This window comes from Vigna unguiculata, unplaced genomic scaffold (genome assembly GCF_004118075.2).
Source record: "Vigna unguiculata cultivar IT97K-499-35 unplaced genomic scaffold, ASM411807v1 contig_3, whole genome shotgun sequence".
In the NCBI taxonomy this organism is placed as follows: domain Eukaryota; kingdom Viridiplantae; phylum Streptophyta; class Magnoliopsida; order Fabales; family Fabaceae; genus Vigna; species Vigna unguiculata.
This window is the reverse complement of record NW_021011005.1, coordinates 459,597-477,500: the sequence shown is the minus strand read 5'-3', so window position 1 is coordinate 477,500 and position 17,904 is coordinate 459,597. Positions and strand designations below refer to the sequence as shown.

At 32.2% G+C, this 17,904-nt stretch overlaps 1 non-coding gene and 1 pseudogene across 1 annotated transcript; one reads left to right on the top strand and one right to left on the bottom strand.

Annotated features, from left to right (window-relative positions):
* Positions 1–2,793: 2,793 nt before the first annotated feature.
* LOC114171581 lies at positions 2,794–8,492 on the bottom strand (annotated as a pseudogene).
* Positions 8,493–14,029: 5,537 nt separating this feature from the next.
* TRNAW-CCA lies at positions 14,030–14,103 on the top strand. Its single transcript has one exon. It is a non-coding gene; the product is annotated as a tRNA-Trp (tRNA).
* Positions 14,104–17,904: the final 3,801 nt, after the last annotated feature.

Genomic DNA, 17,904 nt, shown 5'->3' with positions numbered 1-17,904 from the left:
TTACAGAAAAAACTGTAAAAATACTTTTACGAGAGGGTTTTGTTGAAAACATCAGAAAACATAGAGAAAACGACAAATATTTTTTAGTTTTAACTCTACGGTATCGAAGAAATAGAAAAGAATCATATAAAAGTTTTTTCAATTTAAAACGAATAAGTACACCTGGTCTACGAATATATTACAATTATCAACAAATCCCTCGAATTTTAGGAGGCATGGGGATTGTCATTCTTTCAACTTCTAGAGGTATAATGACAGATCGAGAGGCTCGATTAGAAAAATCGGCGGCGAAGTTTTATGTTATATATGGTAATCTTTCTAATATCCGAATTCGATGAGAAACTTGTATCCATTTCATTTATGTAAAAAAAAAAAGAGAGATAAAACGCAAGTTTCTAATAGAACTTCATCCCTCATAGATAGAAATATATCTATTTTTTTTAGATAGATATATTTATTGATGAATGTAAGAAGGGATTTCACTGGAATTGTAAAAAAAAGGGAAATTCACGAAGATTTAATTACTAAATGAATAACTTATCCATAAATTATTTGCCCGGGGTTTAAGGTTTATATACAATTAATGCAAATTGGATTTTTATTTCTATTCTAGAATATGTTTCCAATACTTTTTCTGGACATACGATAAGAAAATAAAAAGAGAAGTCACTCAATTGAATTAGGATGTTTTTTAATCTCAACTTTATTTTCTATTTTATTGAGAAAGCCACTAATAGACGTTCAAATAGACGTTCAAAATGTAAGGAACCTTTATTTTCTTCCACAATTTTGGATTAACTAATTAAGGAATGTAAAATATGAAAATAAACGCCTCGGTTCGTAAAATTTGTGAAAAATGTCGATTGATTCGAAGACGAGGACGAATTATAGTAATTTGTTTCAATCCAAAACATAAACAAAGACAAGGATAATATTTGAACAAACAGAAGCTTTCTAAAAAAATAGACTAGATAAAAAAGAGAGAAAATTATAAAATTATCTAGAATATATATTATTCTATGAAAATGAAAAATCCATTTTTTAAATATTATTGATATTTCAACTTTTAACTTTGATTTCAAAAATTGTATTTGATATTAATCAAAAGCAAATAAAAAGAATATAGAAAAAATCGAATATCAAATTCGAAAAGAATTGGAAAAGGATCCGTTTTTGACATGAAATGGATATCTCCATACCCTAGATCTATCTTATTTTTTTTTTTTAATGAAATATTGTATTGAAATAATCGAATATGGCAAAATCTATACCTAAAAAAGGTTCACGTAAAAATGTACGTATTGGTTCGCGTAATCATACTCGTAAAATACCAAAGGGAATTATTCATGTTCAAGCTAGTTTCAACAATACTATTGTGACTATTACAGATGTACGAGGTCGGGTGATTTCTTGGTCCTCCGCGGGTACTTGTGGATTCAAGGGTACACGAAGGGGAACACCTTTTGCCGCTCAAACTGCAGCAGGAAATGCTATTCGAACAGTATCGGATCAAGGCATGCAACGAGCAGAAATCATGATAAAAGGGCCTGGCCTCGGAAGAGATGCAGCATTAAGAGCTATTCGTAGAAGTGGTATACTATTAAATTTTATACGAGATGTAACTCCTATGCCACATAATGGATGTAGGTCTCCTAAAAAAGACGTGTATAAAACTAAAAATAAACATTAAAAATAGTTCAAGAGAAAAAAACAAGTCAAGAGTTTTATCAAAATAATTACTATGGTTCAAGAGAAATTAAGAGTCTCTACTCGGACACTACAATGGAAATGTGTTGAATCACGAATAGACAGTAAGCGTCTTTATTATGGACGCTTTATTCTGTCCCCACTTATGAAAGGTCAAGCCGATACAATAGGCATTGCAATCCGAAGAATTTTACTCGGAGAAATAGAGGGAACATGTATCACACGTGTAAAATCAGAGAAAATACCACATGAATATTCTACCATAATAGGTATTGAAGAATCAGTACATGAAATTTTCATGAATTTGAAAAAAATTGTATTGAAAAGTAATATGTATGGAACACAGGACGCATGGATTTCTTTCAAAGGTCCTGGATATATAACCGCTCAAGACATCATTTTACCACCCTCGGTGGAAATCGTTGATAATAGACAACATATAGCCAACGTAACAGAACCTGTTAATTTGTGTATTGAATTAAAAATTGAGAGAAATCGTGGGTATCGTATAAAAACATTAAAAAACTTTCAAGACGGAAGTTATGATATAGATGCTAGATTCATGCCTGTTCGAAATGTAAATTATAGTATTCATTCTTATGTCAATGGGAATGAAAAACAAGAAATACTTTTTCTGGAGATATGGACAAACGGAAGTTTAACTCCTAAGGAAGCCCTTTATGAAGCCTCCCAAAATTTGATTGATTTATTTCTTCCCTTTTTACACGCAGAAGAAGATAACTTTCATTTAGAAAAAAATCAAGACAAAGTGACTTTGCCCCTTTTTACTTTTCATGATATATTGGTTAAAGATAAACTAAGGAAAAATAAAAAAGAAATAGCATTGAAATCTATTTTATTGACCAATTAGAATTACCTCCCAGGATCTATAATTGTCTCAAAAGATCCAATATTCATACATTATTAGAACTTTTGAATAACAGTCAAGAAGACCTTCTGAAATTTGAACATTTTCGCGTAGAAGATGGAAAATCTATATTGGACATTTTAAAAATACAAAAGTATTTTGCATAAAATTGAAATCTATTGACATAGGATTTTTCAAATTGATTTTTTTCTAAACTCAAAATGAAAGGTCAAAATATGTAATTTAAATATTTAGAACAAATCCTAATGGTCAGAATATATCTAAAAAGGAATAGATGTATCTAGGGATTAGTAGGTTCAGAAAGAATTCTCCCTAGATATACAATACAGATGTCATGATATTTTATTTCAAAATGAATTCAAAATGAAACCAATCTTATAATTTTAAAAAGACCTAACGTTAGGGATTTCTCAATAGGTAATGTTGCTCCAATACCTAACCAAAGGGCAACTACAGTACCAATCAAAAAGATGGTAGTTGCTACTGGGCGGCGAAATGGATTTTGGAATTTATTAACATTCTCCAAAAAGGGTACTGTTAATAATCCCGTAGGTACCGAAACCATTAAAAGAACGCCCAATAACTTATTGGGCACTGTACGAAGTATTTGAAATACGGGAAAAAAATACCATTCAGGTAGTATTTCCAAAGGAGTTGCAAAAGGATCCGCAGGTTCCCCAATCATGGATGGTTCTAGAACCGCTAAGCCTACGTTACAGGCAATAGTACCTAGAATTACTACTGGAAAAATATATAAAAGATCGTTAGGCCATGCGGGTTCTCCATAATAATTATGACCCATTCCCTTAGCCAATTTAGCTCTTAATACAGGATCATTCAAGTCAGGTTTTTTTGTTATTGGGATAGGTGAATTCTTATAGATCCATCCTCCAAAAGAACCGGATATGATAATTTTTCATCATCCGGCTCGAGCACTAATCAAATTTTTCTTCAACTGTATCTATAGAATAAACTAGAAAAAATGTATGTGTTATCCACACATATATGAAGATTCTAAATAATAAAAGAAACTTGATTCTATTCTCTTTTTCCAAAGTTACCATTTTTTATTGAAAAAAAATTAAGTTCTTTTTAAGTAAATTTTAGTAAACGCTCAATACCCGAGTAGACTTTTCAAGTTGATAATGCTTTCTGGGTGATCTCAAACTTTGCAATTGTTATCCTATCAAAAAAAATCTTGATACTTTTTATGTACAAAGAATTTACTTGTTACTAATATAACCTAACTTGCGTTGTTCTTTAGATCTACTTTGTTCACTCCAATAGTATCAGAAATCAAATCAATGCATAGGAAATGAATGCGTTGTCATACTATATAGAATTCAGACTATATCACATCACTTCTTTTACTGGATCTTATGGAGCCTGTTGATGCAGAATAAAATCGAGTCTGATCATAGAAAAGATTCTCTTCAAGTAAAACCAGCCTACCCTCTCTGTAAGAGCCTTGCTTGGTGGTTGGAAAAAAGACACATTTAATTGTAAATTATAATGTGGCAGATAAGATAAAGTCATATATCTGCGCGGCCAAATAAATAGTTCAAGTCACACACTCCCATAATCCATTTTTTTTGGAGAATTCCCTTCAACTATTTTGTATGTAAAAAAAATTCAATTTTTGTTAAGTTGAAGAAAAATATCTAAATACATGTTTTATTTTGTTTTATAATCCATAATTGTAGCAATGAAAAAAAATCCTCCCCAAAATACAAAATGATAATGAAGTGATTACAAATATCTATGACCCATATTCACTATAAAGGACCAGAAATGCCTTGCTTACGTATCATTGAAAAGTGCATTAACATAAATACAGCAGTAAGAAGAGGTAATACAAAAGTATGCAAACTATAAAAACGAGTTAAGGTAGATTGGCCCACACTGGAACTTCCGCGTAATAATTCTACCAAAGACGATCCTATTACAGGAATAGCTTCGGGTACGCCTGTTACTATTTTTACTGCCCAATAACCAATTTGATCCCAAGGTAAGGAATAACCAGTTACACCAAAAGATGCAGTTAATACAGCCAAAACTACACCCGTAACCCAAGTTAATTCGCGAGGTTTTTAAAACCACCTGTAAGATACACACGAAATACGTGTAGAATCATCATTAAGACCATCATACTTGCCGACCATCGATGAACTGATCGGATTAACCAACCAAAATTAGCTTCAGTCATTATATATTGAACAGAAGCAAAAGCTTCAGTAACGGTTGGGCGATAATAAAAAGTCATAGCAAATCCTGTTGCTACTTGGACTAAAAACAAGTAAGTGTAATTCCCCCTAAACAATAAAATATGTTCACATGAGGCGGAACATATTTACTGGTTATATCATCGGCAATCGCCTGAATTTCAAGACGTTCTTCGAACCAATCATAAACTTTATTGAGATAGGTAACCCAAAGGAACCCCCCAGAGAACCGTATATGCGAATTTCATCTCGTACGGCTCAAACAAAAATACCCAAATATTGATTGTAACAAAAACAGATATCCGTAATAGAAAGTTTGAAACTGCTTTATTTAATCCTATGATTCTAATTTTCTCTTACGATAAAAAAGAAATAAAAATCCGAAAGCTATTCTTTTTGTTATAATGCCAAAATATCAAGTCGGCGCACCCGTCTTTATCGTGATCTTTTAAGGCCTCTTGAATATTCTTTACTTCTTTTTATTTGTATAATGTGAATTTACTGCTGTCTTCTTTATTCTTGAATTTTTATTATTGATAAGGATTCTCTTGTTAGGACCATATGAATGAATAAAAAAACCTCAGATTCATACTAGAACCACGATGATTCAAAACAATTTTAATCGAAGTCCAAAAATTCCCTGAGTAAGAATTGCTGGATCATCACTTCTTCAATGAATAGATAAAATATAATGAAAAAATTCAAGGAAAGGTTTGTCCTTTGCTCAAAATAAAGACAAACTGGAGAAGCTTGAAAGAATCAAAATTTTTCAATATATTTTTAGAACTCTTTGAAAAGGTTTTTAAATCCAGTTGCGAGGTCTAAATATTTAGTATGAATCATAGTATTAAGATTTTTAGAATCTATTTTCTATATTCCGTGCTCCAGATACTAGATTAAATATCTGACGGAATAAAACCATCTATATCAAGATGACAGACCCATTTTATGTTCTGTACTTTCAATAGGACCAATTAAAACAAGTCACACACTCATATTCCGGAAATACAGAAACAAAGAAATTCTACGATCAAACTACCACATCAACATGGAATAGACTAAGAAACAATAAGAAACCTAAACGCTTCACTTTCTATAAACTAATTACTCGATTCTTGTGAATCTAATTGATAGAAATTCCGTCCAATAAAATGGACGAATTATAAATCTCCAAAATAATAGATAGAAATATCGCAAATAGAGCCATTGCAACACCCATCAAAGGAGTAGTTCCCCACCCCGGGGCTACTTTACCATATTCTGAATTTAAAGGTTTCAATAAATTCCCTACAACAGTTCGTCTTGGACCAGATCTAGAATTATCCTCAACGGTTTGCGTAGCCATAAATACTCTTTTTTATTCATTTAGATCTGTTGACTTTGTATACCATTCCGCTGTAAATATAAGGATCTTATCCTATAGATCTATTGTGATCTGGAAACTTTAGAATTAAAATAATGGAAACAGCAACTCTAATTGCCATCTCTATATCTGGTTTACTTGTAAGTTTTACTGGGTATGCCTTATATACTGCCTTTGGGCAACCCTCCCAACAACTAAGAGATCCATTTGAAGAACATGGGGACTAGTTGAAGTAATGCGCCCTCCCTATTGGGGGCTCATTACTTCAATTAAGATAATAAAAAATTATTTGACCTTTTTCGTCGGAACTTTAGGAGGTTCTCTAAAAAAAATCGCGAAAAAAATAATTCCTAAAGTTGAGACTAAGAGGAATGTATAAACCAAAGCTTCCATAAATTTAATCGTGGTTTACAATTATAGCTTTCATACCTGTTTCTTGGGGTGGGGCTCTTTTCGAAAAGAAAAAAAAGAATAAATGCAATGATTCCAATCAAGATTTATCTAGTTCTTTATATGAAATTCAAAATTATAAAAAGTAGAAAAGAACAAAAGAATGTTATACTACCTGTCTTCTTGTAGTTGGATCTCCAAGTTTTTGGAATGCTCCAAATTCTACTTGAGCATCTAAATCTGGGTCGATACCAGCAAAAACATCTCTGAACAAAGTTCTAGAACCATGCCAAATGTGCCCGAAAAAGAATAGCAGAGCAAATGAAGCATGCCCAAAAGTAAACCAACCCCTTGGACTGCTACGAAAAACACCATCTGATTTCAAAGTAGCACGATCTAATTCAAAAATTTCCCCCAATTGAGCACGTCTAGCATATTTTTTCACAGTAGCGGGATCACTATAACTTACTCCATTAAGCTCACCACCATAGAACTCAACAGTTACACCTACTTGTTCGACACTATATTTCGATTCTGCTCTTCGAAAAGGAACATCGGCTCTAACAATTCCGTCCCCATCTACTAAAACAACTGGAAATGTTTCAAAAAAAGTAGGCATACGACGTACAAAAAGCTCATGTCCTTCTTTATCTCGAAAAATGGGATGTCCTAACCAACCGACGGCTATTCCATCTCCATTGTCCATTGAACCAGCTCTAAATAACCCCCTTTTGCTGGATTATTTCCGATGTAATCATAAAAAGCTAATTTTTCAGGAATTTTAGACCAAGCTTCTGATAAATTTTGATTTTCGGCTAGCCCAGCACCAACTCTTCGATATATTTCTTGCTGGAAGTATCCCTGATCCCATTGATACCGAGTAGGACCAAATAATTCAATGGGGGTTGTTGCTGAACCATACCACATAGTTCCAGCAACGACAAAAGCTGCAAAAAGACAGCAGCAATACTGCTAGAAAGGACAGTTTCAATATTTCCCATACGTAATCCTTTATACAGACGTTGGGGTGGACGCACACTAAGATGGAAAAGACCCGCTAATATGCCCAACGTTCCTGCCGCAATATGATGAGAAGCTATCCCCCCGGAACAAAAGGATCAAAACCTTCCACACCCCACGCGGGATTTACGGATTGTATCCTTCCAGTTAGTCCATAAGGATCAGACACCCATATTCCGGGACCATACAATCCTGTTACATGAAATGCGCCAAAACCAAAACAAGCCACCCCTGCAAGAAATAAATGAATTCCAAAAATTTTTGGCAAATCCAAAGAAGGTTTTCCAGTACGTTCATCACAAAAGATTTCTAGATCCCAATAAACCCAATGCCAAATAGCCGCTAAAAAGCACAAGCCTGAAAACACTATATGTGCTCCGGCCACACCTTCGTAACTCCAAATACCCGGATTCGTTATAGCCCCTCCTGTGATATTCCAACCGCCCCACGAATTAGTTATTCCTAAACGAGTCATGAAAGGTATAACGAACATACCCTGTCTCCACATTGGATCAAGAACAGGATCAGAGGGATCAAAAACTGCTAATTCATATAGAGCCATCGAACCGGCCCAACCAGCAACTAGAGCTGTGTGCATTATATGAACAGAAAGCAAACGGCCCGGATCATTTAAAACAACAGTATGAACACGATACCAAGGTAAACCCATGAAAAAATACCCCTTCAACAAAAAATAGACACTATGTAACTTTATTGCACTGGAAAAAAATGAATATAGCCTTTCAGTAGATTCTCTTGGAAAATGGAACAATCATATTTGTCGAAATCAAAGAAACAGATTTATTCTATACCGGATAAGTAACAATACGCAATGGTGGGGAGACGAAAGGGGTTGACAACTTTCTCTATGACTATTTAAATAAGTAAATGCAGACATATTCGCTTATCACCCCAATGACCCATTTATAACAACTCGACTTTATTTAGTCTTCTTTTTTATAAAAAAAGCAATATTAATATAAAATCAAGTAAATCTTTTTTAACACGATAAGCTAATTCTTACGTTTCCACACTAAAGTGAGATATATGACTTTATTATTTGTCCATTTTATGCCCATTGGTGTTCCAAGAGTACCCTTTCGAACCCCCGGGGATAAAGATGCATCTTGGGTTGATATATAGTGCGACTTGTCAGATATAGTAGGTTATATGGGATTTACCCGTTTTCTCCCCCGATCGAGATATCCCCGCTTTCACCCCCAAAAGAGAATGATGAAATCATAAAGATAAAAAAATGGGGAGCGTGAAGTGTAATGAAGTACTATTCTATCGATTTTTTCATTTTTAGATAAAATTTCCAGATTATTACTCGAAATTATGAATAATTTATGGTTGGCTTAATTGGACCAATAAAATCAAGTACCCAGGCTCTGTGTAGAAAAAACCAATTGGTAATATTTCTACGATCACTACTTCTATCATATCTATATATTGTATTTTACAAAAAACATTAATAAATTCAGAAAAGGAAGAAGTTCTAACAAAAATACATAGTTTTGGACTATTTGTTCTATATGTGCAAATCCAAATCGGGCAGATCTTTACTCAGAGTAGAAAAGAAACCTAAAAGAATTGAAAAAGTCCATTCAGAAACAAGAAAATTACATTGTGATTCGGCTTCGATCTCGATGAAAGCAATACATCAATGAGAAGATAGTTCACTAAATTAAGTATATTCTTCTTTTTTTTTAGTTCGAAGAAATCCATTAGAAAAAGAGAAAGATTAAAATCGACACATTGATTCCTTTTTTGCTTATATAATTTTTGATGAACTGTATGCATCAAAAGGTGCATGTACGGCTTTTAAGGAAAAAATGGAATCCTAATCAATCGACTTTATCGAGAAAGATTACTTTTTTTAGGTCAAGATGTTGATAGTGAAATATCGAATCAACTTATTAGTATTATGATATATCTGAGCATAGAGAAAGAGAATAAAGAATTGTCTCTGTTTATAAACTCTCCGGGGGGGTGGGTAATACCTGGAATAGCTATTTATGATACTATGCAATTTGTACAACCAGATGTACAGACAGTATGTCTGGGATTAGCTGCTTCAATGGGATCCTTTCTTTTGGCAGGAGGCACAATTACCAAACGTCTTGCATTTCCTCACGCTTGGCGCCAATGATTCTTTTCTTTGAGAATATATAGAATAGATATCTATCTATATATACTATACCTTCGCCATAAAAACCAAAGTAATAATAGCATGGTATTTTGAATTCCATATGCAATTTTTTTGAATCATTTAATTATATATAGAAAGAGTAGTATGAAAAAGAGGGTATTTTCCATTTTATCTGATCTATAAGAAACCTAGTTTCATTTTAGTAGTGTCGCATACTTTTTTGTTTTTTTTCATACCAGAAAGCTTGTAACAATTTTTATTTGAATCAGAAGAAAACTTAATATATGAAAAAAAAAAGAAACTTTTGGATTGTTGAATACCAAAATGATATAAAAAACAACGGAACCATCGTAGTATTTAAAAATAGATTCAAAAAGAAAGTTGGTTATTCTATTGTTTATTATTTAAGGATCCGGATCCAAAAGACCTAGTAGATTTTGTACTTCTTTTTTCTTTGATAGAAAAAAAGAAATTTGTAAATGTAGAAACAAAATTCATCGAAGAAAATACTCTACTCTATCCATAGAGGAAAAAATGAATTGCATAAGTACAAAAGCCGTATGCATCAATACGCAGAAAATGCTTGTACGGTTATTGAATATACTTTTTGCCCTTTATCTTATTTGTCTTTGTCCCTTTTCTGTTACCTTTATTTTGGGAATAAAGACAATCTTTAGCAATCTACCAATATAGTAAAAAGAATTCTAAAAAGATTTATCAAGATAAGGGAAATACTACTTAAGTGATATAATCAGGGTAATGATCCACCAACCTGCTAGTTCTTTTTATGAGGCACAAGCGGGAGAATTTGTCCTGGAAGCGGAAGAGCTACTGAAAATGCGTGAAACTATCACAAGGGTTTATGTACAAAGAACGGGCAAACCTTTATGGGTTATATCGGAAGACATGGAAAGGGATGTTTTTATGTCAGCAGCAGAAGCCCAAGCTCATGGAATTGTAGATCTTGTAGCAGTTGAATAAAAAATTGGTGGCAAAGGTTATTCTAATTAAATACAAGATTGGAAATTTAATTTTTTACTCTATCTTACTTTACATTTTAAAATAAAATCTCTAAGAGTTAATCTATTAATATAGTATATATAATTAATATAGGCTATAAATAAGGAATATAGAATATAAGTAATTCACGGTTAGGATAGATCTAAACCTGCTCATTATACAAAATATAGATATATATAGTACGACTTACCATGCCAACTATGAAACAACTTATTAGAAACACAAGACAGCCAATCCGAAACGTCACAAAATCCCCAGCTCTTCGGGGATGCCCTCAACGTCGAGGAACGTGTACCAGGGTGTATGTGCGACTCGTTCAGCTTAAATACTAAGAAAAAACAAATTAAAATTTTTCAGTATTGGTAATCAGTTAAGATAGTGTGAATGCAAAAACTACATTCACACTATCTTAACTTAATATATAATTCTTTTCTATATAATTATATAATTCTTTACATTCTTCTATCTTGTATAAAATTTATGGTTTCGATTGGTGCAAAACCAATAATACACATTTGCAATTTCATATGAGAAGGACTTTCCCATCGGTAACAAAAAAAGTTACCCGTTAAGCGGAGAAAATACTATTTCAATTAAAAATAAAGTATGTCCTTAATGAATGTATTTTGATGGATTTTGTAAGAATGGAATAAGAGGGTCAGCTACCCAGCAAATTTTCATAATTAAATACCGTTACTATAGAATTAGATTTGGTTGTGAAAAAACCTACTTACTCAATATTGCATGGGTAGAGCCACAGAGTGTGAACTGTACAAGTTAACAATAACATTCATTAAATGAATCAAAAATGAAAATAAAAAGGCTCCGGTGTATAGAGAGGACCTGGTCATTTCTAAAAAAAATCATAGAAACGAAGGAACCCACCAATTCATTATAAAAATATGTGTCCTATTTCATTTACTATTTTTATTTTATTTGATATCTAGTATCTATACAATTTCTGATTTTGAGGTTAAATGTTTAATATAAAAAATCGTGGTTGGGGCGGTTATAGTAGCAAGAGCCGTTGGAATTTTTTTTATACATCGGAAGAATCCATTTTTGTTATTAATAGACTAGGAAGAAAAAAAGAATAACTGAAAAATGAAAAAGTTATTCCTGAAAATATCATTTATTAAATGACCAGAATTAAACGAGGATATATAGCTCACAAACGGAGGACAAAAATTCGTTTATTCGTATCAAGTTTTCGCGGAGCTCATTCAAGACTTACCCGAACTATTACTCAACAGAAATTGAAAGCTTTAGTTTCGGCTCATCGGGATAGAGATAGGAAAAAAGAGATTTTCGTGGTTTATGGATTAGTCGAATAAATGCAGTAATTCGCGAGAATCAAAAAGTATCTTATATTTATAATAATTTAATGAATAGTCTATACACCAAGCAATTGCTTCTTAATCGTAAAATAGTTGCACAAATTGCTATATTAAAAGAGAATTGTCTTTTTATGATTGCCGATAATATCATAAAAACTTAAAACCCCTTATTTACTGCAGGAAGGTATAGACTAGAAATTTGTTTATTTTGATAGCTTTATCATACGATAAAGCTATCAAAATAAACAACCATGCTTAAAAAATTATTCTTCGTTACCTATTATCTTTTTTATTCCAACAAAAAAATCAAATGGAATTATCCTAATTTTGAACAAAACATCAATCCATGTTTAATTCGAATCTAAATTCAAATTGGATTTCGAATTTTTAATTTCTATTTTTTTTTCTTAAAGGAGTAATTTTAGCAGTCGACTCGCTTTTTTCAAATTGTTTTTCGTTATTAAGAAAAGGTAACGAAGATAAAATACGAGCTTGTTTTATAGCAACAGTAATTAATCGTTGTTGTTTTAAGGTCAATCTATTTACACGTCTAGATAATATTTTTCCTTGTTCACTAATAAATCGACAAATTAAACCCATGTTTTTATAATCAATTCGGTCCCCCGATTGAATCGGGGGCAAACGTCTACGAAAAGATCGCTTGGATTTAATAAAGAGTCGCTTAGGTTTTTCCATAGTTTATTTATTCCTATTCCAAAAATAACATTGATTTAAATAAATATAATTATAATAAAGGATTTGTATTTTTTTTCTTCTTTAGCATATGTTGTTATATAACGACGGGGACATCATTTTCTCAATTCCAATCGACTAGGCGTATTGTGTCGATTCTTGTTAGTAATCTATCTAGAAATACCGCTTTATTCCTTATTTAGACTCTTTTTATCACAACCAGTACCTTCCAAAAGAACACTTACTCGGATATCTTTACCCTTGGACATGACCCTCCTTTGGGTTTTTAATTCACTTATAACTCTTTTCGGATTCGAATCTAAGAATCTAAGAAAAAGATGAAAACAACTAAGATAAGATAAAAAGAAGAATTCGAAAAATTATGAAAGATTTCGTTCCAATTTAATTGAACCTAGTACAAAAAGAATACAAGGATCTGTAACTATATTTCGTTTCAAATTGCCAGTATTTTCGTTTTTTTAAAGTATTTTTTATGATATTGTTGCCCCAACCTATGGATTTCTGCTTTCACTTTCTTTTTCATAGGAATTGAATTAATAATTCAATTCCATTGAAGCCTGGACCAGATCCCGATCCCGAGTGTCACTCCGAATTTCAATGAGGCCAATTTAATCTTTCGTCTTTATCTTTCCTAAAAAAAAAAAAAGAAGAGTAGGTTAATTACACATATTTAATATATAATTGGACCTTTCATCTTCTTCACCCCTTCCCGTGTCAATAACTAAAATTAAAAAAAGGGGAATATCAATGCATCTGGAAAAAAACGATTGATCTCTATCAATAGACCCGCCAAAGCCCCGAACCATAAAGTACTTACTACTGGTGCCACGGAAAGATATGTTTTTAGATCTCGCATTTCAAATCCTCCTTTCTTTTTATTATTTAAGTATTTTTTCTCTGTTGATATATATCAACAGAGAAAAATGTGGAAAACAAGACAAAGATTCTTTACAATAACACTATAAACAAATGGAAAAGGGATGTAGCGCAGCTTGGTAGCGCGTTTGTTTTGGGTACAAAATGTCACGGGTTCAAATCCTGTCATCCCTATCCCTAACAATTACTTATTCTATGATATTCCGTATTCTATAATATTCCATATTCTATGAGATGAGCAATAAACCGGGAACCTGTGAAGACGAATTCCAATTGAACATACATACTGAATATCTATATGCAAAATGGATTTGGATCATATAATTTTATGAAAACAAAACGCTCTTAGTTCAGTTCGGCAGAACGCGGGTCTCCAAAACCCGATGTCGTAGGTTCAAATCCTACAGAGCGTGATTCTAGTATTATTCGCCTGATAATTACACTGAAATAATTGAACATTCAAAAGAAAGTCTGAATTTTATCCTTGTCGATTAGGATTAAACTAAATAAATAGGGAATCACAAAAAAGAGACATTAATGAATCAAAGATCCAACTGATCACCTCGTCGGTATTGTAAATATGCAGTTACAAATAATCCAGCCAAAGTAATAGGAATTAAACCTAACACGATTCCAAATAGAAAAACTTCAATCATTTTTATTTGTTCGAAAAGTAAAAAGAAAGGTAATATAATATCTAGCCTTAAACATAAATCTGTATTGATCATAAATCTCAACGATCGAGAATTGTAAATTGACATAGTAAGGAATTCTAGAATGTCTTATACCAAAATTTACTATTCCTCTCAAAATTACAAATCAAATAAGTCGTATTTTACTAAGACCAATAAATAGAGACGAGGTTATAATTAAAACCGATAGTAAAAAACCGAAATAACTAGTGATAGTGGGCATATAGAAACTAAATGAAATATGTTCGTTCTTTTTATACATATGTTTATAAAGCACTTCCCTAAATTTCCATTTTTGAGAGAAAAAAGAAGATAAAAATCCTACTTGAAAGATACAATTCAAAATTGGCAATTCCTCAATAAATTCAATTATTAGAGACGAAAAAAAAAAAAGAAATAGAGTAACATAATTTAGAAATAAATTCCTCATCTGTTACATCTACCCATCCTGTGATTTCAAATCAACATACTTCTTAATCAACTCAGGAATTAAGTAAACTGATCTAATGAAAATATTTAGTATTATTCTATAGATATCCAATAGAATTCTGTTTATATTGGAAAAAGAAAAGAAAAATTATGAATATTCAAACAAAGAATAATAACTCTGTTATTTCATTTTATTTCACTTTGAATTAATGTAGAAGAAAATAGAAAAAAAGATCTTCAACAACCACAAAAAATATATTTATTGATTTGGCAATAATTGAATTATTAAAATAGAAAATCTACTTTATGAATTATCTACTTTATTAATTATTAGAAACCCTTTTCTCATATTCCGATTTTAATGGATCTTTAGTTTCTAATCCAAAACTAATAATTTGAAATGTTAAGAACCTTCCTTTTATACTATTACTCTAAAAATTTAATATAAAAAAAATTTTTATATACCCAAACTTTGCAAAATTTTCTATCGGATTTTTGACTACATAGAGACAATCAATGAAAAAGAAGAAAAAAATCTAGTACTAAAATTTTACACTGATTGTGAAATTTCATTGCTCTGTTAGAAGAAGGATAGCTATACTGATTCGGTATACTCAAAAGACACCGTTGGTACAAAATGGACGATCTAACAAGGATTCTATTTCAGTAAATTTCGCCTTACTGATCTCGTCTTTTATGGACTCGATCCCCCCCTTTTGACTGTACAAGAATATGTGGAGTTCAAGATGTCTGGAAGCACAGGAGAACGTTCTTTTGCTGATATTATTACCAGTATCCGATACTGGATTATTCATAGCATTACTATACCCTCCCTATTCATTGCAGGTTGGTTATTTGTCAGTACAGGTCTAGCTTACGATGTATTTGGAAGTCCCCGCCCAAACGAGTATTTTACAGAGAACCGACAAGGAATTCCATTAATAACTGGCCGTTTTGATCCTTTGGAACAACTTGATGAATTTAGTAGATCTTTTTAGGAGGCTCCAATGACTATAGATAGGACCTATCCAATTTTTACAGTACGATGGCTAGCTGTTCACGGACTAGCGGTACCCACTGTTTCTTTTTTGGGATCAATATCAGCAATGCAGTTCATCCAACGATAAACTTAATTTGAATTATAGAGCTATGACACAATCAAACCCAAATGAACAAAATGTTGAATTGAATCGTACCAGTCTCTACTGGGGGTTATTACTTATTTTTGTACTTGCTGTTTTATTTTCAAATTATTTCTTCAATTAATTAGAATTAATAGAAGAAATAGGAATAGTCAATAATATATATATTAAGAATTCTTTTATCCCATTCGGAAGGATATCATTTCATAATTATCTATGACTGTTTGTTAATGTCTTTAGCATGACTGACTACGTGATTAAATGTGGAGGAAAGTGGGATAAATGGCCGATACTACTGGAAGAATTCCTCTTTGGATAATAGGTACTGTAACTGGTATTACTGTGATCGGTTTAATTGGTATTTTCTTTTATGGTTCATATTCCGGATTGGGCTCATCTCTGTAGTAATCGTATTCTATTTGGGTTTTTGAAATGAAAGTGTAAGAACTGAACAGGGATCCACTCTTTCTTTGACGAATGCAAGTGGATCCCCCTTGAGTTCTTAAGAATTCTAATTTTTTTTCATATAAATGACTACTTCTTCCGATGTTTCAAAAAATTCCATTTCATTCTTTTTTTTTATTTGTTCACTACATATTATTTTACATATTATTTATATACCATAAAAGATTATCTGGCAGAAAGATTCTAAGTTGGAAAAAAGAGAAACTAAGATATAGGATTTTTCAGGAAGGGATTCAAAAATAGTATTTTATTGATATTTTTAGAATATTTCTATTTCAACACAAACAAGAAGGAATAGGAATCGGACTCTAGGAAAGGACAAAGAAAAAAAAAAAAAGAAAAAACAAAGAATCCCCCTTAGAGTAACTTTTCGATATTTGAATATATATATATATTTTCTATTATACAGATATTATACAGAATATAATTACAAAAATTATCAAAAAAATTGAGTTATTTTTACGAGTTTAATATGTTGATAAATACGCGGAACTAAAAATTCATTTCGAACAATTGAACCTTCTCAAATTGTTTCTTCTTAAGAACTAAAAAGATTTGTGCTAAAATAATAGATGCCAAGAAGAACAAGAGACCTTGAACACGTAATGGATCTTGAAGTACTATTTCCGCATCCCCCTGACCAAATCCACCGACATTAGGATTACTTGTTAATGGCTGATCAAGTTTGATAGATTCACCTTCTGAAACAAGAAGTTCTGGTCCTGGAGGTATAATATCAATCACTTCACGCTCATCTAATGCATCTACTATAGTGATTTCGTATCCCCCTTTTTCTTTTCGTATGATTTTTTTGACTATACCTGCTGCTGTAGCATTATAAACATTATTATTACTCTTGCTCCCGTCAAGATAAATCTGGCCCCTTCCCCTGTTCCCGCCTACATATATAGGATATTTTAAGAAATGAATATCTCTTTTACTAGCGGGATCCGGGGAAAGAATAGGAAACGTGATTTCATTATATTTCTGACCAGGAACAGGGCCTACTACAAGAATATTTTTTTTGTAGGGCGATAGTTTTGAAAAGACAGATTGCCTATCTTCTCTTTAATCTCAGGCGAAATACGATCGGGGGGTGCCAATTCAAAACCTTCCGGTAAAATAAGAACAGCCCCCACATTCAAAGTTCCCTTTTTACCATTAGCTAGAACTTGTTTCACTTGCATATCATAAGGAATTCGAACAACTGCTTCAAATACAGTATCAGGAAGTACCGCTTGTGGAACCTCAATATCCACGGGCTTATTAGCTAAATGGCAATTGGCACAGACAATACGACCGGTTGCTTCTCGGGGATTTTCATAACCCTGCTGTGCAAAAATTGGATATGCATTTGAAAAGGGTGCTCGAATTATTATATATATCATGACCGATATAGAAATGGATCGGGTAATCCCTTCCTTTATACAAGAAAAAGCATTTCTAGTTTGCATGGTCTAATCATTGATCCTGAAAATTTCTACAA